This window comes from Euprymna scolopes, chromosome 16 (genome assembly GCF_053919585.1).
Source record: "Euprymna scolopes isolate OS-2025 chromosome 16, ASM5391958v1, whole genome shotgun sequence".
Lineage (NCBI taxonomy): Eukaryota > Metazoa > Mollusca > Cephalopoda > Sepiida > Sepiolidae > Euprymna > Euprymna scolopes.
In genome coordinates, this window is record NC_136497.1 from 143,685,015 (window position 1) to 143,710,106 (window position 25,092).

At 35.4% G+C, this 25,092-nt stretch overlaps 1 protein-coding gene across 5 annotated transcripts in view; it reads right to left on the minus strand.

The window, feature by feature from the left end:
• LOC145296137 (alpha-(1,6)-fucosyltransferase-like) overlaps positions 1 to 25,092 on the minus strand; it is an 884,509-nt gene that overhangs the window by 771,031 nt on the left and 88,386 nt on the right. For 2 of the 5 annotated variants that reach the window (XM_080142298.1, XM_080142304.1), the window contains exon 2: positions 12,678 to 12,861. The exons of the other annotated variants lie outside the window; for them this stretch is intronic. The gene's annotated coding sequence lies outside the window, so the exon portion shown is untranslated. The remainder of the gene's footprint in view (positions 1 to 12,677; positions 12,862 to 25,092) is intronic. 5 annotated transcript variants of the gene reach the window in all.

Genomic DNA, 25,092 nt, shown 5'->3' on the forward strand with positions numbered 1-25,092 from the left:
GTAGATTTAAATTAAGGCTAGACAATCGAAAAGAGGGGATGACTTTCGAAAATATCGGTGAAAAAAAAGCAACCCTTCCCTGTATAAAATTTCCCAGTTGAGGGTGAAGAAATTAATGTTTTTAGCCAATTTTTAGGTATTTATCGTCTGAAGGGCCGAGCTTCAAAACGATATTGATCACGTGAAAATTTGTCGCCTTTGTCGAAAGTTTTAGGCAGACATGCAAACATACATATATTTATATATTGGTAGCTCAAATTTTCGACCCAAACCCATTAAAAAGCTTGCCCTATCTATGAATACCCTTTATGTAAAATTTCAAATGTTTAGACCAGAAATTGTCTGAGTAATTTGGTAGAGACCGCAGAGGTCAATTTTTTAAAAAACTTTGACCCCTATTATGACCCCTTAACATTTATTGTTTTGGGCTCAAATCAAGTTATTAAGTTAGATCCATGTCCAAGGAACCTATATCTAAAATTTCAACTGTTTATACCCAAAATTGGTGGAGGAGTTTGGTAGAGTTCTCAAAAGTCACATCGTTGAACTTTGACCCTTTAACTGCCAAATTTCTGGCCGAAAACGGATTACAAAGATTTTCCCAAATCTCAGTACCCTGTATATCAAATTTCGAGTCTGTGGACTTCAAATTGACAGAGTTATTGCGTAGGGAAATGTACAAACACACACAGACACGTTCACTTACAGACTCGTGAGCAAAAAAAAAAATAAATGGGCCAAACAAATTTTATAAATTTTATTGCATTAAAAGCTATATTAAACAAAGAACAATTGAACAAGGAAACTTAAACGAGACTAATAACACAGAACAAGACATTTACTTTAATAAATGCTTAGGATGGAATCGCATTCCCTTTTGATTTCTTTAAAATCTCAATCCTTTTAGACATGCTCTCAACCAAAGAGGAGATGCTATTCTATTCGCTTTGCACAACTTCCCACAGTTTGTCATTGTTCGAAAAAGTTCTTCCGGCCAATGCACGAGATATTATGGACCAAATATTCTCGGTTAGGTTTAAATCGGGGCTTTGAACTGGCCAAAATATCACATCAATTACGTTATCAGAAAATCATTTTCTTTGACTTTAGCAGTGTGTGCAGCGGCATTATCATGTTGAAAAATAATGTTCTGGGATATTCCCAGCTTCTGAATACTTGGTAACAGTCCTGTTTCTAATATTCGAATGTATTCCTTTGCATTGATGAATGTATATACAGTGATCCACATACAGTATTGTTTCGCTGTTTCACAACTCATCAGTGTGGCTAGACAAGCAACTACCTCAAGCCAGGATCGAAACCTGATCACCCAAACGACAGTCGGACTGGAAATAGACTCCTATTATTTTCTTCTAATTTATTACAGAAATAAAACACTTACAAGAAATTAATATAATAACAAAGTGTATATGGTAGGTTTTGTTTAGAATTTAATATGGGTGCCAGCATTCGGCACTAGCTTTTCAAGACATTTATCAAGGCTAAAAAAAAAACACGATTCAAAGATTAGGGTTATCAAGATGAATATATTGACAGATGAATGATGATGAATACAATGAGAGGATTTAAAATCTCTACATATCAACAACTCAGAACTACAGATGACCCAGAAAACAGTATGTTTTACCATCATCAAAAATATCACTGATGGAATGTGAGGACTAAAAGAAATCAAAAAAATAAATAAGGGGGGGGGCAGCCACAAAACTCTTATCCACATCCAACCACACTATTAATTTCTTGTAAGAATTATATTTCAGTAACACATTTCAAGTATAGGGCATTACTTTCCTATTACCCTGTAGAAGTTTTTTTTTTATCATGAAACTATGTAAAACAGAAACCTCAAAAAGGAATATAAATCCAGGGAAGCAGTCCCTTAGTAATGTGTTCCACAGATGAAAAATTCTCGCAGAGAAGCTTTGTCAATGGAAATTCAATCAGGTACAAGACACTTGAAGTTGTATTTTTTTTTTTTTGACTATTCGGTAAAAAATTATCAAGGCTAAAAGCTATTCAGGGATAAGGATTAATGAAACTATATGCTTGTCAGCTGAGAGATGAGGAAAACTATGGGAGTGCTAACTAAAAGCATTTATGTTTTTGACGTTTTGAGATGAGGATTGATTATTCATATCATTTGGATTAACGGACTATTGTTCTTATCTTGAGTTTTTATTTTCACAATGTTTTGGTCGATGTAATCTGTGACCTTCTTCAGGTGTATCTTGTCGAACTTGGAAATCTCTTTGTGAAACTTTGAAATCTTCAGGCAATCTCGAATGGAACCCCTCCTTCAATCCACAGCATGAAGGCACTTGATATTGTAACTAGTTAAAAAAAAAATACTATTTCAAGGTCAAAGACTAACAATAAGTGTTCATAGATTCTGACCTAGAAAATAGCAATTCTTTCACCTTTGTCAGAAAAATCGCCCATAGAATGTGAGAACTGAAGGAAATGGAAGCGAAAGTTATGAAACCGACAAAAGTAAACCCAAGTGCACTTTCTATTCTCCTTTTATTGCTGATTGCCTGAGGTGTCACTACCAGGGAAAACCGACGAGCACCGATCAGATTCCCCTCCTCCTCCTCAGGAAAACTGTCTTTCTCTCCCTTTCAACCTTGTACCACATCATGCTACCAAAAGAAGTTCCTTTTCATCTCTATGCCTAGATTTTACGGACATTTCCGCGCCCGCCGTATATTATTAAGGGTCTTTTTATTTTCCAGAAGACGACAAAAATTGGCACTTTTTAATAATCATCTGCACATAAAATTTCTCTTTTGACAACTTGCCACAAAAAGGTCCCCCGGGGGAGGGGGCACTCCTTAGAATTCATCTTTTAAGGCTGCTGGTTAAAAGACCAATTGGCTGTGCTCCCAAAAAGATAGGATGTGTATATCTTCAGCCCCTGTGGGACTAGTGGAGTTGGGGTTTGATGGTGTAATATAAATAAAAATTGAAGATCTAAGATGCCAAGAAGATCAGAAAAAAAAAAAAAAAAAAACTTAGAAAGTAAAGACTTCAAAAATTATGACTTTTTCCTCATGTGGAAGAGAGAGGAGGAGAGAAGTCAGTTTGAAAAGTAAATTCAAACTGAGTTGAGGAAAAAAAACTATACTTGATAGGTACAGGTAAGAAGTTGTTTATTGATTAGAACAATAGAAAAAAAAACACTTGGATTACATAAAAACAAAAGTAAAAAAAGATTACAAAACATCACCTATATATTAGCAGGGAAACTCGACATTGCCCGGGATTGAACGATAATTAATTTATGCTTCACACTCCCATATTTTTATTATTAGTAAAATCGCCCATTTTTTAATTAAATCGATTGATTGCCTGCTCTAGTTGGGGACCCATCACGGTGCATTGGAACGCAGCTTCACATGCCTTCCTGCAAACAAAAAAAAACAGCAAATTGATGGAGACCACTAGACCAACAAGTTAAATAAGCCGAAACAAAAGAAGCAGGAAATAGATCAGACAATTTTGAAGAACACATGCTATAACAGTATTTGTAAAAGAAGAGAGACTGCAGAGAAGATAAGGTCAATTAAATTAAAGCTACATTTCTACACTTTATTAAGAACCCTCAAATGGAACACAGTTAAACAATTATATTTGTTTTAAATAATAGCATATTTATTTTTTGTAATTATTTGTATATCATAATAGTATGTGAAACATTTTTATTTTCTGTCAACTAATTACATTATTGTTTTAATGGGGTGTCCTAAGCGGCATTTGTCAGCTTTAGTGTCATTTACAAAATGTACTCATTCCTTCTGATTAGCTTCTTTTCTTTTCTTGTTAATAGATGTTAAAAGTATGAAAACAGTGGAGTTGGAGAGCAGAGATGGAGAGTAATTTAATATTTAGATGAAACTCTTACAGGTACGACTAATACTACTACTACTCTGGATCAAAATTGACCTATGAGTAATACCAACTAAGTGGTAACTCCCACACAACCCAAATTTTCACTAAATTAAGTCCTCATCACTCTCCATAACTAATAGCTGATTTATTTCTTACTATTATGATAGACAAATAATTCTATGTGAAACTTTTTGCATCAACTAATTAGATTATTGTTTTAATGAGATGATCTAAGCAGCAGTTGTTAGTTCGGTGTAATTCACTTTCCTTCATAAGTTTATTTTAGTTTCTTGTTACTAGATGTGAAAAGTATGAACACAGTGGAACAGAGAACAAAGAGAGGGGGAGGATATAACCTACAAATGGGACTCTTACAGGTACTACTGCTACTACTACTACTACTACTACTACTACTACTCAGGATCAGAATTGATTTGCTAGTAATGTCAACTCAGTCGACCCCAAATGACCTAAAGCTCCCAAACCTTATCATAAATGTGAAAAATATGAAAACAGTGGAAGTGGAAAGCAGGGGTGTTGAGCAAAGAGAGGGGGAGTATTTAGCTTACAGATAGGATTGACAGGTATTACCACGACAATAACCGGGCTTTACGTTTCCAGTGAAACTGTTGCATTTGTGAGTGATTTTTTCAAGTTTCGATTCGATATAATAAAACACTTATCTTTTGGTGATTGTGTTTTTTCACTGACAATTTTCCAAATTACTGGATGCAAAACTGTCTTTTCAACCTTTGTTTGCTTAAATAAAACGAGCAAAGTCAAATCATTTAAACGATAAAAGTTTAATGTACGTACATGTTACTGCACGAAGATGTCATCTTCCAAAAATCACGTAGGTTTGGCTAGTAACAATTCTATTTGATTAGTAAACGAAAATATTTAGTTGTCAAAAGTCAACTAAAGATAAGTTTCTTCATAGAGCCTTGTATAACTACTCTAGATCAGAATATTCATAAATGACCTCTCTGATAAAATTGTCTCTGAGATGGGTAAATTTGCTGATGACACCACGCTCTATAACAGGTATGACAGTAAAACAAATGAACACATATCTAAGGAAATGGCAGAAACACTAGAGGAAGACTTCCAATCTGTAGTGGCCCTGTCGGTGGGGCATTAGAATACGCCGACTGCCCCCCCCTGCAGAGGGTAAAAGTCACTCAATGGGGGTCCTGGATATGACCTTAAACTATATCCAGTGGTGAGGCCCCAGCTTGCAGGCTTTGGGGAGTGTAAAGCCACCCTTTAATTGCCATTGCTCCCAGGTCCACTCTGACCCAGAGTGGTAGTACCTGTTAGGGTCCCAACTATGGGTTAAATAGAAACCGACTTGAAAACAACAAATATATTCTATTAAAAATTTTTTCTTCAAAATCTTTGGATTCGGCATTAAATAACCTGAAAAGGGTTGATATGCCGTAAAACAAAAACAACCAACCAACCAACAGAATGAATCTATGCATAATCTAATATATAAATGGCTATATGTCTGTCTGTCTGTCTCCATATTTTCAAACTATCTCTCAGGGCGGCGCTAGGGGTTTCAAATGATTGGATTTTTTATGGGCCATTCTCTTATGGGCCTTTAGCCAGTTAAAATTATTTTTAAGGGGTCAAAACTGGGTGAAAATTGAAAAAATAGTTAATCATTTTGTACATTTATCTTTAGTTTATTTTTCATTGGTTTATATACGTATCACGTTGGTACAGTGGTAACGTCACCAGCTTTGAATGCTAGTTTCAGTTCTAGCTGATGGCACCTAAATAGTTTTTTTCTTTTTTTTTTACTTTTGAAATCACAACTCTATAATATGTACGAAATATGGACAAATTAAGATATCATATTTAAGCATATTTTACGCCCGGGCAAAGCCCCCCCCCTCCGCTAGTGCCAACTAAGTGAGGATTTCACAGCTCCCAAATTGTCTTCTATATATAGTTTCATGTGATAACCAGGACAAATCCTCTTTGTACTCACAGATGGAACCCTGACAAGCGCTATCATACAAATGGAGCTATCATGATCGGGTTAGGGTTAGAAAAGAACTCGGAGTGAGAGAGGTTAGGGTTAGGGTTAGAAAAGAACTCGGAGTGAGAGAGGTTAGGGTTAGAAAAGAACTCGGAGTGAGAGAGGGGAGGAAGCAATAGCGAGTATGCACATTTGAAGAAAGAGAAAGATGCTGGCGTTTGCGGAAAATCTCATTTCTAATTATGCAGTGATGAATGCGCTCAATTATACACTCAACTGACTTCCATGAAGAAACGTAATTTTGTAGTCAATAGAAAAAAAAACAATGAAAACTGATGACCATGCTTCATGATGATGATGATGATGATGGCGGCGGCGGTGAAACAGTGATGAGTTTGCAGTTTTCTTTTCTTTGTAGGTTAAAAAGCAAGAAAACTAGAATGCTGTTAGAGTGAAAGTCAAAATATTGAATTGGATGCAGAATCTAAAAAGTAATAATTAAGAAAAGTTGGTGGCAGGTGGGATAGTTTGGGGCTAAACATGGTCGATAGAATGGTGCCTGAAATAGCATAGGAATTTTATATGGTAAATATGTTTCAAAGGAGGGGGGAAAGTTAAAGAAACAAGAGAGAGGGGAAAGAGAGTCATGAGGGGGCGGAGAGAAAGAAAAGGAGTGGGCAAAGAAAGAAACAATAGAAGGAAAGATAGGAAGAAAAAGATACAAGCGAGGGGAAGACAGAGGAAAAAGAAACAAAAGGAGGAAAGAGAAATAAAAAAAAGAAAGAGAGAGAGAGAGAAACGGTGGGGTGAAAAAGAAAGACGAGTGGGAAAAAGAGAGAGATGAGAGAGAGAAAGAGAAACACGACAGAGAAAGGGATAAAATAGAGAGAAAGTGAGAGAGAAAGACAAGGAGAGGAAAGATATATATATGTGTGTATGTGTGTGTGTGTGTGTGTGTGTGTGTGTGTATGTATTTCTGTGAAAATATATTTTCTTATAATATATACCAATCCTTATTTAAGAAGCTAAATGTTATTACAGAGCAATATAGTGAATAAATGACAAAAGTTATATTCCAAAGTCCATGATGTTGACCATCTTACAATTTATTCCTTTAATTCAGTTGACATTTACAATTCTGGACAGTATTTGTTTCGTAGTGAAAAATCAGTCACTTAACTATTATATCCATCAGTAGATCTATTATGCTCTTAACTCCCCAGAAGAAATAACAACAATCAATCCATCAAAAGGAAGTGAAGTGTGTTTTGACATGATTAAAATACGAAAATTTGGAAGACAAGCTGTAAATACCTTATAATATGTTTCCATTACGCCATTTTGAATTTTAATCATGTCAAAACGCAATTTATTTCGTTTTGACGGATTGATTGTTGCTATTTCTTCTAATGAGTTAAGGGCATAATAAATTCACTGATGGATATAATAATTAAGTGATTGATTTTGCGCTACGAAACAGATACTGTCAAGAATTGTAAATGTCAACTGAATTAAAGGAATAAATTATAAGATGGTCAACATCATGAACTTTGGAATATAGTCTTTTGTCATTTATTCACTATATATATATATATATATATATATATATATATATATAAAAGAGCAAACATTTAATAAAACATGTTAAAAAACACTTTGAAAAAGAGTTAAAAACATATTTAATCTGAAAAGGAAACACTTGATAAGTGGATAGTCCTTAATCCGTGGAGTTTCGAAGAAATACTTTCCTTCTCATCAGAGGGTAGGAATTAGCAAAATGCTGGATCGGATTTTGCATACAAAAGTATTTGATGAAACTACAAGTAAGTCAAAGATCTTACTTGATAACAAAAAGTGAAGCAGAGGGAATATGGTGAAGAAAAAGGTGATTACACGTGAATGGATAGTCTGGTGAAAGGTAAATAATCCAATGACGGTAAAATCCAAAAAATATAACTCCAAGAAAGTTAATTGAATTTCCATTTGCACAAGTAAAATCCAAGGAAATCACGTAATTGGAAGATGGTCCAAAATAATCCAAAAGTCGAAATCCATGGAATAATTCACAAATAGGTGAAAAATTCCAATAATATTAATAAAAGAAAAATAAGATATGCTTTTCACACGGCTACTGAGACATTATGTAAATAGGAAAGATCAGGGTAGAAGAAGAAGAGGGAAAAAATTCAATGGTGATAGAATTAAATATAAAATAAAAAAGCAAATGTCAAAATGACCCAGACAAAAAGATGTTAAAAGGTGCGAAAAAATATAGGGCAAAAAAATAGGTCAACTGAAATGTACAGGCTATTACTTAAGAAAATGTCAGCAAAAGTTGTTAAAAGACACTAAATGGAATAAATAAATAAATAAATAAAAAATAAATAATAAATAAAAAAATAAATAAATTAATAAAAAATAAAATATAAAATAAAAAAATAAAAAAAATTTTAAGGGGAGGGGATGGCCGGTATCTACAAATTCAGGATAAAGCAAGTAAGTATGTAAGTAAATGCATATAGTAAAATATAAGTAAATATACATACAGGATATAGATGTGTGGGTAGATTGATATATTAGATAGATAGGAAAGTTTAAAGACTAAAACGGAAATTCAGATAAAAATCCGCCCAAGCAAAGAAGAAATAAAGAATTAAAATAAAGGATTATTAAGTTATAAAGTATTAAGAAAGTATGTAGAAAAAACGATAAAGTTAAAGAAAAATTATATATCTATCTGAAAGGTTAAAGTAATAACTATGTAATTTCCAAATTACCATAATTAAATTTGGACTTATGTTTACAGAAAGAGATCAGTTCGTTTTTAGAATTTATTATATTGTTACTTTGAGGGAAGTATTTATTATATATATATATATATATATATATATATATATATATATATATATATATATATATACAGAGAGAGAGAGAGAGAGAGAGAGAGAGAACATGCTGCAACGATCCATAAGAAAAAACTGACGAACCAGACTCAAATATTAATTTTGTAGGAAGAAGACTATAATAATGAAAAGACTAACTTTATTTATTAGGTTGGTCCGCTAAAATCGATAAGTCAGTTCAATATTTTTATCTCAAACCATATTTTCTCATTCATTTTAGAATCAGAAATATTTTTTATAAAATTTTAAATACATTGATTTTTTTTTTTTTTTTCACACGTTATCATGTAACGTTACAATTAAAATCTCTCTCTTGTACTCCTACGCCGTCCGGCATCGTATGAAAAGAACGGCTTTTCTTTCCTTTTAACAAGTCGTTTATCACCTTTTTTCTTTCTCCCCGTCTTAACACCAGCTTAAATAGTCTCCTGTCATTGCAGGGCCACATGTCCATCTCCACTGGGTTTTTCTTTCTGCTCCCCTACACACCGACTATAGACATCCATTTCCTGTCTTCGAATTTACACGTGCATCTTTTTCAACCGCACTTTTTTTTCTCTCTTTGACCACGTGGTGTCCTTTTTTCTTTTTATTGACATGCCAGCTCACGCACACTTCCTAATTTGCATATGTGCTTTTTTTTTATCGGATACTGTTATAAGTATCTCGCAAGCCAGTTATATTTTGATGCAATCATATTTTTCAATCTTTCCTATTTTGCTTTATTTCTGCAAAATTATGGAAATAATCACGGTTGCCGATTAAAAAGAGCAACTTAAAAATCAAATGGTGACGTGTTCAGACACGGGATGACAGAACACGTTCAAAGTAATCAACAACATTCGGTTCTAAGATAAAACAAGGAATTAGCATATTCCAAGAAAGATTTCAGGTGGGGGTAATTTTTTAACCCGGCGTTAGTCATCTGGATGTTCCAAACATGGTTAGTCCCATGGGACTTTTTTTTTACGTACCCCAATACAAAAATGTTTATACAGTTATAATTTTGTAAAATATAGTCATCCTCCTGGTTCAGGATATATCTACAATTCCTGTTTAACAGTTTGAATCATTTGTATCTTGTTGATATCAATATAAAATAATACAATAAAATAATTTATAAAACTAAGAAAAATTGAAAAATTACATTAGCTAAGCTCATAGTATAATACAATATTACAACTTGGCATTCGGACTCCAAAGTCTACATTTATTACTTTTAATCACTTTAGTCACAAAGACCCTGAACCCTTCCCCTCCCCAATCTCTTGTAGGGCCTTGTGTCTAATTTTGTTGTTTAAAAATCTTTTGTTTTTTTACTTAATTGTATTTTCAAAATTTTTAAAAGCAATAAAATATATAAACAAGATCAAAGTGTAGTATCTGTACTGACAGATACTGCAAGCAAAGACCATATGTGGGGGTGAGCCCACATATAAGACCTTGGTCAATCTAGGGGCAACCATTCATGCCAATTGTCACTATCCAGCTCCACTACTCCCCGGGGAGTTGGTCCCCATTTCCCCTTCACCCCTCACATTAAAAATCGCCCTTGTGCCTCATTTGCTCGGTGGGGGAGCAAATAAATACCCCCCCTCCCACATATAAGACCTTGGTCAATGTAGGGGCAACCCTTCATACCAATTGTCACTATCCAGCTCCCCTATTCCCCGGGGAGTTGGTCCCCATTTCCCCTTCACTCCTCACATTAAAAATCGGCCCTGTGCCTAATTTGCTCAGTGGGGGTGCAAATAAATACCTTGGCCTTCAGGTCAAGATCAAAGTGTAGTATCTGTTCTTCAGATGCTGTACTTCCATTTCTTGTTCTCTTTCGGTGGAGGAGCAGTCCTCCACGACCGAGATAATTTTTTATTTCTTGTACCTTTTCTCCACGTTAAAAAACGACCCTGGTGTCTAACTGTCCCGTGGGGAGGCATTGTAAATAGGTACAATAAAATAAATTATAAAACTAAGAAAAATTAAGATATTACATTAGCTAAGTTCATAGTTACAAGACTGAAAGAGTAATAAATTGTAAATAAAATAATAATCCCATCAAAACTTGTGATAAAGAAAATACCAAAACTTTAATTCCATATTAAATATTACAGATTAGCCTAACGATACATAATATGCGCTAATATCTACAAATTTTCATTCCCACTGGAAAAATACAAAAATATATAAATCATACAATCACACCTACGTTAATCAGCTAAAGGACTAAGCTTCGTCTACCTCCAAAGAAAACAGAGACAACTGTACGATACCCTCACTGAGTCAGGAGAGTACTGAGAGGGGGGAAAAGAAGTAAGTTGCCAACTAGGAATTATGAGCACTTAAGCAAAGTTGGACAAAACACCCCATGAGACTAATACAGAATTAAAAACCCTGTGACAAAATCTGGTAAAGCAAAAAACTAATCAAATATTTGGGTACATTTGTGTTGCAAGCATATTGTGGCATTTCTGGTATTAAATACTAATTTCATTTTAAAAATAAAAACAATGTAAAAAAAAAAAAAATCTCACAGAATATTTTATACTAGATACTAGCTGTTCACACCCGCCATTGCCCGGGATTAATTGATGGTATATTTTTAAATTTCGTTTTAACACACCTATATCCAATCCTGCTACACAGAATACTTGTTTGTTTTTGCGAAAACTTAAAGTGTTATTTATTTTTGTAACCGAGCACGGATGCGTATATGCAAATGCACACGAAATGCAAAATGACGTTATTGTAAGGAAAACAAAAAAGACTATAAAAAAGAATATGTGCAACAGACAAGGGAGCACGTTCAAAATGACATTCGAGAGGACAGTCATCAGAGAAGACGATCAGATTAGAGATGTAAGTCACCTCACAGCCGTAACGAGAAGTCACGCATGGTGGGAGAATGGGGAAATAAATGTCGCTGTTAAAAAAAAAAAAAAAGGAGTCCAGTTATTAGTTATCCTATGTTCCTTGTGACATACAGTGTATTGGGTCTATGTGTGTATATATACAAGGTGCCTTCAATAAGCTCCCAGATTTTTTTGTACAGGCATTTAAAATTATCGTAGACTCTTGGAAATTCAGTTTGTTATTGCTATGCATCTTATGATGCGACTGACCAATTTTTATGATTTCATATTCAAATAAACAGCTACAGTAGAAATTGGAATACGCCCTACTAAAGCTTGTCACAGCTGGTGAATTTTAAAAAATGTAATGTGGACGTGAGGACATTTTAGAATAATGATATGCAATAAAATTCTATTTTAAACTTGGAAAAGAATGCCACACAAACTTATGGAATGCTTCAGACTGCTTTTGGACCATCTTGCATGAATCGAGCATCAGTTTTAGAGTGGCAAAAGAGATTCACAGAAGGCAGGTTGTTTGTTAGGGGTGATAAGAGGTGTGAGAGAATTAAGTCAGAACAACAGAGTTGATTGGCCAAATAAAGAATTTCATGAATAAGGACCGTCGTGTGTCAGTTTGACCCTTGTCAGAAACTATTTGACCAAGATGGGCATCAAGACAGTTCCTCACCCCCCCCCCATAGTCCAGACCTTTACTCCCTGTGACTTTTGGTTATTCCCTAAGCTCAAGGAAAACCTTAGAGGCTGTCATTATAAGACAACTGAGGAGATGAAAAAAGCTGTGACGAGGGTCATTGACACGCTCACACAAGACGACTTCAATGGGGGCTTCCAAAAGTTGTTGGAACGGTACAAGTGCACTGCAGCCGGAGGAGATTACTTCAACTAGAGTTTCTTGTGTGAACTCTGAATAAAAGTGACCACACTAAAAAAGTCTCAAAGCTTATTGAAGGCACCTCGTAATAATCATTTTGATATATTCCAAAGTTAAGCTCGATAACTCACATACATACGAAAATAAATGGAGAGCACATCAGTCTTTTTTTTTTTTTTTTTTTTTCCTAGCTGACGGTGATATTTCTGTCATTTCACATGGGCCTTATTTGTGCCAGTGCTGACGTTGTCAGTGGAATTCTTGCAGGCTTGGATCGACCATCTGCTACAAGGTACTTGAAGGTATAATCCTAACCTAAAATTAGAATCATATTTACAAATTTTAGTTCTTGAATTGCAAACTCATGAAGTACAAAATAAAATGAGAGTTTCAATACTTTTATTAATTGTTCAGAACTGAATATAATTGACTCATTATTTCTGCATTACGAGATGTTTGGAATTTGTGATGAATAAAATGATACTTGTTAATTTAATTGGCAGACATTTTGTTTTTTTGTTCTTTCTCTTTACATATGGAAATAAGTCAATTATGAGATGCTTTCTAGTTAGTAATTAATTGATGGATATTATCAATAAGTCCATCTTTAAAACATGCAGAGTAATTGATATAAGATGAATCGAACACTGCCCTAGTCTGTTATATAATGGATGGCCCTATATCGGATAGCGAGTACATTAGTTCATGTTAATCTTGAACAGAATCGAACTAAGTACAGATCAACATGACACAAAGTTTGAGAAATAAGCCAATACCCCTGTCGGAAGACGAACAGGAAGAGATAGCATTTATAGTTAGACGAGATTAAAGTCGGATACAAAAACGAAGAGATGACAGTCGACGCATGACGTCACAGGTACTGAAGTTGACAAATAAACTGTTTTGGATTTGTTTGTCTATCAGACTTGCGCAAAACAGATTGGCCAATCATAGCATAGTCATAGAAAGGAACGCAAAGAGAGAATGGCTTATGTTCACTGTATCCATCTTATTTATAAATAATCTATTAACATAGTCTGCTTGTTGCTTCTTTACTTAGTCCGTACGTTACGCTTTGAAAAAGGTCAAATGCAATGTTTGAAGACCAAACTCCACATCTGGGCAGGAGTTGCTAGAACAGCTTATCCTGCCTTGACAGAGCTTGAAGTAGACTTCGTTGCCTACTGCCTAGTGGGGGATGCCCTTTTCTCTTTTGCCTTTTTGCAATCTCTTTATTTCCCACAGAAAAGACGTTGTGAGCATGTCTCTACTTGATCATTAATTTCATGGCAAGTGCTCGTCTGAGCTCCAATCTATAGTCTCCCTTGCCAAACTTCCACAAAAAAAAACACTCGTCTATCTGCAACCACTATCAATAATTTCCCTCGCTCTTTATCTATGCCCAAACTTAAAACATAGATTCTATTAACAAAACTGCTTTCTTAGAACTGAAGAAAGGAGTCAACAAAATTTTATGTAAAAAAAAAGGTAACATTCGAAAGAAGCAAGTCACCCTGGACAAGCTCATGAGAGTGACCACTTTTGATGTAGCCCTTTTTAAATATCAGTAGTCTTGAATTGTAAGTCATGTTGAATTTCAGAAGAGTTTCCGATGGGTAGTTATTCTATACAAGTCCTGGAAATGAAGAATTGTCGGTGGGCAGTTTTCTGTACAGGTTCTGGACTTTATAATTTTGCAGGCAAAGAGATAAAGATCATTCTCGTGTTCACACGAAATAATTATGTGTTGGAATAATAAAACATTTAATTTTTATGGAGCAATTCTGGTTTCTGATTGGCTGATAGCAGAACAGGAATTAATTTGATTCATCAGTTCTTATCAGCAGCGTTTATAAATAGAATTCCTTAACTTTGAGGGAGCATACCCCCATTAAATATAAAAAATATTTCACCAATTTTAATATGATCACTGTTGTAATGGCGTGAGAAAGGAAATCGTTGTAATTTTGATGTGCAACGATTCTTCACTGGAGAAAAATGTCAGTGAAATATTATGTAAAAAAAGGAACATTTGAAAAAAAAAAAAAATGAACATTGTCTTCCTGGAGATGCTGGACTGAAGGAGTAAATTAAAGATTGTCTCTTACAATGTGATTTTATTATTTGTATTGAACTATGTAGCACAATATTACTTTCTGAGTATTCATTAGTTATTTATAATCTATCATATTTGGGTCAGTGCTATACAGGGTTGAACGATAAAAATTTTCGCCAGAGAAAATACGACATGATTTCATTTCTGTTTGATGAAAACCGGTTTTCTTTTTTGTTGCAGAGCATCTACTAGTTGTTCAGTTGTGTACAAATTTCAAGAGTGATAGAAACTTTCTATTATGTCTGAAAATGCACAATGTTCAACAAGCGAAATCGGAGATGTGCCACTGTACAACTCATGCTCTCTACCAATCGAAATTATGACAACAGGACTATTGCCAGCAACCTCAAAATGCATCACTGGTTTGTCATGAATAACAAGGATGCGCCAAGAGTGAAGAAAACAAAGTTTCCAGCCACGGTTATGGTCATTGGTACGGTTTCAAGTGAGGGCCACATCATGCCACCTCACATGTTTGAAGTCGGCTTGAAAGTCAACACCAAAGTGTACCTGGATGAGCTGAAGAATGTGATGATCTCCTGGTCCAATCAGTTGGCCACTGGTAGACCCTATATGTGGCAGCAAGACTCGACACCAGCCCACAAGCCCAAAGAAACCCAGGCTTGGCTTCAGAAGGAGTATTACGACTTTGTACCCTTTTCTCATTGAACCCCCTCCTCCCCCGACCTGAACCCGCTGGACTACTTAGTTTGGTCATACGTTGAGAACATCATTAACATGACCTCCCACTACACACAAAGCCAGCCTGATCGCTGCCATCTGCCAAGTATTTGTAGAGCTCCTGTTGGCGTTTGTGGAAAAGGTATGCTCCCAGTTCCGCATCCATATCGAGGCAGGGATTGAGCTGCATTGAATAGATGTCAGCTCTACTACATAATCAAGTTACCGGAATTGATTTTTTTTCAAGAAAGTTTTAAAATAAAGCTGTAGTGTTGTTTTTTTTGGGGGGGGAGGGCGACACTTATCGTTCCTACCTATTTTCACAGAAACACAATTAGTATTATGTATTTAGTTTATTTGAACTCATATTTGCTGTGTGTTATTAGTTTTTCTGTCGAAAAACTTTTTTGCACACCCAGAAAAATATCAGCTTTATCAAAACATATTTGTTGATTAAAATATGTTTCTCAATCCGTGGAACTTCCATGGATCCTGCTAGTATTTACTAATAGTTTAGATTCTCAAATGCTGGCTTCCAGTTGCACAATTGGTTAACCTGTTATAGGTATGACCTTATGTTTAATCGGTGCGTCATATATATTGCTTTTTAGGTTTAAATCTGAAAACTCAACAGACTTAATTTTATGTTACACCCGTAAGACTACCCAACATTGCCTCAAGAAAAAGTGTAACGCATATCTATTAAAACTTCTATCTCTCCACCTTTTTCTCTATCATTTCCTCACCTCTCTCTCTTTCTTCTCTGCCCATTCCTCTCTCTGAACATACATACACAGCTCCTTTTCATAGATTCTTTAGAAATGAGCAAACAAAGGAATTAACTCTATGATAAAAAAAAACAACAGAGTTACTTCCTTTTCATAATCTGGCTGGAAAACCGACCGACTGACAAAATATACGCCAGTTAAAAATCAAAGACAGAATAATGTTTTTTCTAAATTTTGAGTATTATTCATCTGGAACAATACTGGTCACAAAAATATCAACTTTGTGTGTATTTGTTTTGTAGTTTTTTTTGTCTTAGATAGAGATATACACATATAACTGCCCTTTATATGTGTGCACACAGTTGACAGGCCTGTTATAGGCATGGCCATAATACAAATTCATTGTCACAAGCAGCTAGGTCTGAGAGAGAAGGAAATTCTGACAAAAAAACAAAAAAAAGACAGAAAGAGATCCCATCTGATCAGAAAGATTAGAGTTGGAAAGTTTAACTATTTATGCCATGTCATTCATGACTGTCGACTGAAAAGGGCAATTTAAAAGTCAAATGATTAAGTGTTCAAACAAGAGCCGACAGAACACGTTTAAAGTAGGTGACAACATTCATGCGTTCAGAGATAAGTTATGAGATAAAGAATTAACATATTCCAAGAAGAATTGCAAATATTTGCGTTCACACACTTTTTTTCTTTTTTTTTTACGTGGCTTATTGCACAGGATGTTGGACGGAAGAGGTCAAGGTTGACCCAACGATCAAAATCAAACAGTTCAGTTGGAGAACTATTGCAACCCACTGTAGTAGTGGCGCACACAGATGGAGATAAGCTATCGAAAGACGTCTTTGAAGCAACTGGCATTCAAAAAGGACGTTAGCATCTTCTGGTCTGTTAAGCAAAAATGAGGTAAACACAAATTTTCTGAATTTATTTCATTGCAATAAACATTGATATTCCAACAAACAAGTTGTGTTTTCTTTAAAAATACTTCCGTTATATTATATTTCTGATTTTTTGAGATGAGGACTGATTATTCGTATTATTTGAATTTTTCAGACTACTGTTCTCATCTTGAGTGTTATTTTCACAATATCTTGATCGATGTAACCTTCAACATTCTTCAAATTATCAAATTATCTTATGATAATCATATTTCATTCTTGATAGCGTCTTACATCAAGTGGCTTCATGCCTTGTCTAGAGCCATTTCCATAAAAAAAAAAAATGGTTGCGTCATTTTACCGCTCTAAGAGGTATCGTAACGCCCGATGCAATCCTCTACCTGTATAAGTATCAGATACGTCCTAAATTGGATTGGAGTAAAATAAAAATGGAGTATTGTTGCTATATCTGCACAGGAACTGCTCGGAGCACCCTATCCTGCCTCGACAAAGTTCAAAACCGGTTTTGTTATGCCCTTTTTTTCCCCCTGCAACCTTCTTTCCCCACAGAAGAGACGTTGCGAGTCTGTCTCTTCTCTATTGTTATTTTCATGAGAAGTGCTCGTCTGAGCTTCAATCTATGGTCCTGCCTTGCCAGACTTTCATAAAAACATTTGTCTAGCTACAACCACTGTCAGCAACCCCCCCAACTCTTTATCTGTGCCTAAATCTAAACACAAATTCCATGAACAAAGTTTCTTTCCTAGAACTGCCTGCCTGCAGAACTGTTCTGCTGGCCTGCTTTCCAGCTGACTACGATACGGTTGTTTTCAAGTCCAATGTAAAAAAATTTTGTCAAGCCCCACCCCTTAAATAATCCATTTCTACTCAATTTGCATCACTTACTATTAATATGTTGTTGTCTCAGTGGCTATAGTACAGTTATTAACTCTTATCCTCGAGTAGCCTTTGGGCCTTGCTAAGTGGTGACTTCCATGTCAAAAAAAAGTAATTCTAACAATAAGATTTGCTTCTCTTGAAATAAAAGAACAATTAGTGATTGATCTAAATTATTTTAAAGACGCTTGTTAAGCTTTTTTTTCTTTTTTTTTTAATACAAAGTCGCAACAAAAAGAAAATTAGACGATCCAGTTGATGAACGTTGGTACAGTTTGATGTTGACTTACAAGCTGACTTCGAAGATGTGAGGTGGCATGATGTGGCCCTCACTTGAAACCACACAAAACACCATAACCATGGCCAGGAACTCGTTGCAATTCGTGGCAATCCAGCGATGCATTTTGATGGTGCCGGCAATGTCATAACTTCGATCGGTAGAGAGCATGAGTTGTGAAGCGGCGCATCTCCGTCCTCACTCGCTGAACATTGTGTCACTTTCAGATATGATAGAAGGCTGCTATCGCTCTAGGGATTTGTACACAACTGGCCAACTAGTAAATGGTCTGCAGCAAAAAAAAAAACTGGTTTTCATCAAACGGAAATGGAATCATGTCGTTTTTTCTAGGGAGACAATTTTATCGTTCCACTCTGTATATAGGTTTTCAAATAAATCTAATAAATACAAATTGATATTGTAACTTAAGTAATTATTACAAGCACTTCAACCACCGTACGAAATGCTGCTGCCGCTGCTGATGATGATGATGCTGATGATGATGTGCGAGTGATAACTGACGAGAAGCCGATCATTCTTCATTGACCTCCGGCAAGAAGAAGAAGAAGAAGAAAAAGAAGAAGAAGAATGCATTAAACATTGCAAATCAACCGACGTCAGATTTCATCAAGAGAAAAATAACTCTCTTGAAATGCTGACGAGAAGAAACTGCCATAAATTCTCATATCATCGAAGCCCGCTGGCTACAAATGCAATAATGTAAGCGGCAGTTCTACTCAGGGAGCTAAATTTGAGAAAACTATCAATCCGCAATGGAAACTCTTTGAGAACACAAAGAAAATTGAAATCTGTTTCATTGTTTTGTCAGTTTAGTTCAGCTTAGTTTTTTTTTGTTTTTTTTTAGAAACGATGTTAGAATTATCATACGTGGTGACTGTTCAATTCCAATGTAAACAAGTTCTTGTTGAACCATCCTCTTAAATAACATAATTGTACAAAATTTTGACTACTAACAATTACTACGCTGTTGTCCCAATGACTACCGTACACACATTAACCCTTATCCTCACATGGCCTCCAGGTCTTGATAATTGATAATCCCTTAAAAAAAAATAAATAAATAGAACTTTGGACGTACAAAATCTAAAATTAAAAAGAAGATTAATTATTAGGAGGTATTTGTATCATTTAATGTTATAAAGAGGTCTGCATGTCATTTAATGTTATCAAATATAGGGAAGTCTGATTTTTTTTGCAAAGAGTTATTTCCATTTCTATTAATTCAAATCATGTGCATGTGTATGTCAAGAGAGAGGAATAGGCTAGCCAAAGAAGAAAGAATAAGGTGGGGAAGGTGAAAGAGAAATAGGAAACAGAAGGAATAGAAGTTATACTTCTAGCCTGAGCAGTGCCTGATAGCCCCACTAGTCTTTACTAAATCTAGAATCCCTTCTGCAATCAAACCATGCATGCTACAAATAAACTTAAATCAATGCCTGACTTGTCTAAATTAAATTAAAGAAATGCCCAACAGTTTTCATTTTATTGCCATAAACGGATATGATGTGCAAAATTGTTAACTGACTCACTCCTTTTCTAATAATTAGAGCAATGTGGTGGGATATTACATCATAGAACACAGAAGGGAAGTCGCTAGCAATATGTGGCAAATAAGCTGATCAGGTCTACATCTTTGTATAGAATGAAGAATAGAGCGATCGATTTTGATGGTTAATTATGAAAGTTAAGAATAAACTAAAACATAACTTGCTTGTTTTAAATAGGATTCAGCCTGTAGAAGGTAACCGATGCCAAGAAAAAGAAATGAACACGTAAACATGTTCTTTGTTTAACTCGCAGACATGAGACACGACTGCTTTTATTTACATTCTGAGATGAAGAGAGAGATATGCACGTAATCACAACTTTATATGGTAACGAGAAAAACAAAGGGAAGTAACTCCAAGTTACTCAAAATCCTTATGTCACTGAAAAATAAACATACATCTGAAGCCGTCAAAGAAAGACAACTTTTTTTACATAGGCATCACCACTTATCAAGGCCCAGAGGCCACTCGAGGATAAGGGTTAAAAAGTGGGTATTTTTTTAGATTAGGTCCACCTCCACAATTTTCTTTTAAATGACGACTTTTATAGGTTTTCGACTATGCTGAATACGGAAATCGCATGGAAATTTTTCAGAAATAAGTAGTTACCGAGATATAGAAAGTTGTATTATGCATTGTATTCTTTGGCGGCCATCTTTGTTACGCACGTGCATGTGCGCCATAAACAAATCTACACGCATAACAAAGATGGCCGCCAAAAAGTACAATGCATAATACAACTTTTTATATCTCGCTAACTACTTATTTCTGCAAAATTTCAATGCGATTTCCATATTCAGCATAGTCGAAAACCTATAAAAGTTGTCATTTAAAAGAAAATTGTGGAGGTGGACCTAATCTGAAAATTTACCAAAAAGTGTACAGTAATCAATTGGACAATATAGTAATCGTTAGTAATGGAAATTCGGTAAATTTGTTAACTTAAGTGGAACGGCTCATCAAGAATTTGTTTACCTTGGACTTGAAGACAACTATATTGTAGTCAGCTGCAAAGCAACTCATCGCAGCTAAAATCTCTGTCGACATTGATAATTCCAATGCATTTTTGACAGTTCTATCATTTCTTAATACAGTGATGATATATACTGTATATTTAAGAACAATAAAATCCTTGAAAGTTTTGGTATTTTGTGCAAGCATTTCTTTTTACAACAGCTGTTATCATGAAGTCAAAGAAAATGATAAGAATAGGATGTTATGTGTCATCCACATAATGGAATTCCAATTGCTTGTGTGAGAAGCCACCGTCTAGACATTGTTTTAAGATTGAAGAATTGGTCCCTGTAGTTCTAAGTATGGTATGTTTATTTATTTCTTACGATGAGAAGATGTGAAACAAGGTCAAGAAAGTGATGTTTAAGAAACCACTTCCCTAGAGAACTCTGCACCTTCAAAAAGAATCTAGTCAGTCTCATCGGCAATCCTCAGTCTTCAAGTGATTAGCAACAAATGAACTTCTCAAAGAGTGAGAAGGTAAAGCCTGGGAGGGTGGACTTCCTAGAACTGCACATGAACATATTTCAGTCAACAGAGAACAAGTCATCTCAACAATGGCGTATATCCTGATCGACATAAGCTCCAACCATCTTCAGGTGTATCTTGTTGAATTCAAGAATCTTTCTGTCAAATTTAGGAATTTGCATGGAATTTCAAATGGAACCCTTTATTGAATCTACAGAGGTAGCATGATTCTTGTGGAGGTTGTAGGTTCAATCCTCAGTGTGGGCGATATTAAGAACACAATTATGCACTACTTAAATCTTTTAGATGGTTATTGTCAGTGTATGAATGAACACAGGGACTTTAATTCTTTGCTGTCTTCAGGGTTTGTGGAATTCTTCTAAGAACTGGGGCTTTTCTAGAGGAAGCCAATCAGGAGGAGCTGAAGTGGTCACAAGGGAACTGGATCCTGTACAGCGTGTGTGACAAGAATAAAGCGTCCTGCCAAAAACATAGCGTTTGTGTTTTCTCCTATTTTAAATCTACTTTAATAAATCGTAGCAGAGTGTAGTTCAATGAAGAAAACAATATTCAAGTGAATATAAACTAAAATTATTCACTTTTGGAGTGTACAAAAAAACAAAAAGGTACAAAAAAACAAAAAGGTACAAAAAAAAAAAAAAAGGTACAAAAAAACAAACAAAAAAAAGGATACAGAGAGCGTCGACAAAAAAAAAAAAAAAAAGATACAGCGAACGTCGGTAAAGAAAAGAAAAAGCGGGAAGGACATCATAACCGTGAGTAAAAGATGAAACAAAACACTTTCATGCTTTTATTATCAGATTTCATATTTTTCTATCAAAAAAATAAATAAATAAATAAATAAAATAATAATAATAAATAAATAAAGGAACCTTGATATTTTCTTTGCACGCGTTCGTAAATTTTGTTTTTCTCTTTTTGTCATCTTCAACTGTGAACATGTGTTCTGTTTGAAATTTTCTTGAGAGAAAAAGAAAACAACAACAATAAAAAACAAAGATGGTTTGCTTTTTGTGTTAAGGAAAGCAGAGTAAAATTTTAAAAAATGACCACCAGAATTAGTCCCCCGATTTTTCACAAGTCAAAATCCTATGAACTATATAAAACAGAGATTTTGGCTTGGTCTGAGGTGTCGGAACTACCTCAATCGAAGGCCGGTATTGCTGTGGCCCTTTCTTTCCAGAGTCCGATGAGTGTATGATACGGGAAAAATTTTTTTCTCAATTACCTATTGCCGAGTTAAAGCAGGAGAATGGGCTGGATATTTTGATAGCTTTTCTTGATAAAGATTTAGGAAAGGACGATTTAAGAGATTGTTTACAGAAATTTGAAGATTTTGATGGATTCTCTCGAAACGAGAATCAGTCTGTGAATGAATATATTGCCATGTTTGATGATAAATATAGAAAAATAGAAAAAAAAAGAATATGAAACTTCCACCCGAAATTCTGGCTTTCAAACTTTTACGGAATTCCAAAATTTCTGACAAGGAAAAAAATGTTAGTCCTTACTGGTATGGATTATGAAAATAGAGACACATTGTATTAGCAAGCAAAACGTTCCCTAAAAAGATTCAAGGGTAATGAAGTAAAGAGCGTCAACAGTGTCAGATTTGAACCAGCTTTGCTTGCTGAAGATGAAGAAGCTTTGTTGGCTGCTGGCTATGTTAAAAAGGGATATAACAGAAGAGGGTATCAGCCTAAAAGAGGGAACCAAGGATCTGGTTTTGCGTCGTCTCAAATACGAACCAAACCCATAAACCCTACAGGAGTCAACGGGAATATTTTAAACTGCAAATCATGTGGGTCTTACAGACACTTGGCAGGAAAATGTCCCGATGGCTGCAACCCTATAGGACCTGACAGGAACTACTTAACTTGCAGATCATGTGGCTCTTATAGACACATGATAGCTAAATGTCCTGACAGTTGGGAAAATATGGCCAAAGTGAATATTGCAGAAGAAAATGCAATTTTATTCACTGGATACCACAAGCAGGAAATATCACAGCTGGGAGCTGAGACCAGAAACTGTGCTGTCTTAGATAGTGCTTATTCCAGTACAGTGTGGCCAAACATGACTAAAAAGCTACATGGATTCTTTAAATGAAGCTGATAAAAACAAAATCACATACCAGGAGGGACACAAAGTTTTTACATTTGGGGGAGGATCAAAATTGAAGTCTTGTGGTGAATACATGATACCAGTTTACATGGTTGGAAACAATGTCACTATAAGAACGGATGTTATTAATTCAGATATCCCTCTTTTACTGTCGAGATCTTCAATGAAAAAAAGCAAAAGTCAAGATGGATCTGGAAAACGACATTGCGGTAATCCTGGGAAAAGAAGTTGCACTGAACCTAACATCATCAGGGCATATTGTATCCCTATTGATAAAACAGAAACCGTCCCGACCCAAGAAGTGAATTCAGTTAAGCTTGAAGAACTGAATATTTCAGAAAGAAAATCAACTTTACTGAAGCTTCATCGTCAGTTTGCTCATCCTCCATAGAAACAACTAGTGGCACTGTTAAAAGATGCTATGGCATGGAAGGAAGAATACGAGGATATGTTGGATGAAATAACTTCCAAGTGTCAGCTATGTCAGGTGTATGCAAAAACACCCCCCCAGACCAGTGGTATCGATATCCATGGCTAAATCATTCAATGAAAAGGTTGTAATGGATCTCAAACAGTACAAAGGCCGTTGGATCCTTCATATGATCGACATGTGGTCCAGATACACAATATCAGTATTTATTGACTGAAAAAAGACAAGTTGTGTCATTGATGCCCTGATGAAGAATTGGGTTGGAGTGTTTGGTGTTATGGAATCGTTAATGACTGATAATGGTGGGGAATTCAGTTCAGAGGAGATGCGTGAAGTTTCCTCAATACTTAACATCAGGATATGCACCACAGCTGGAATGAGTCCTTTTCAGAATGAATTCTGTGAACGTGTACATGCAATAAATGACATGATGCTGCTAAAGTTGGAAGCTGAGAATAGTGGAATACAACCTGGAACACTCCTCACCTGGGCCAACATGGCAAGAAACTTCTTACAAATGTATAATGGATTCAGCAGTCATCAATTAGTATTCGGTAAAAATCCAAACTTGCCCAACATAATGCAAGCTGAATTACCAGCTTTGAATGGAGCAACAAGTAGTGAGATATTCTTCCAGCATTTGAAGGCTTTACATGAAACACGCAAGGCTTACATCCAATCTGAAACAGATGAAAGAATTAGACATGCTTTAAGATCCAAAATCAGAACAGGTTTTCCAGAATGGAGACTTGGTATTTTTATATTTTTGCCTGAAGAATACCAGGGGGGAAAGAAAGGAAACTCCTTCAATGGTTCCTGCTACTGTGATAACAGAAACTCTTACCACTGTGGCATCTGCCAACCTGCCCACAGTAACTCCCCATAACCAACCCAAGGATGTTGAACCCAGAAAAACAAATTTAAAAAAAAAGATCAAATCCACTATAGGTTAACAGGCTCAGAAAACTGGGTTGCAGCTACCATTTTAGGAAAGGCTGGAAAGAATACAGGGAAGAACAAGAATTGGTACGATATTCAAGATAATAGCAGTGGTGAGCAGAGGAGCTTAGATTTGCAGACAAATGAGTGGAAAGTTCCAGAAGAGCCGTATGAAAATGAACTGGTCCATGTTACAGAGGACAAATAAAGCACAATCACTGGAGTGTGATTCTGCCAAGCAAGAAGAGTTACAAAAACTTTTAGATTTCTGCACTTATGATGAAGTGGAAGACAAAGGCCAAAATACCATATCCACTAGGTGGGTGATCACCTATAAAGATGGGGTTGTCAAGGCACGTTTGGTAGCTCGAGGATTTGAGGAATATT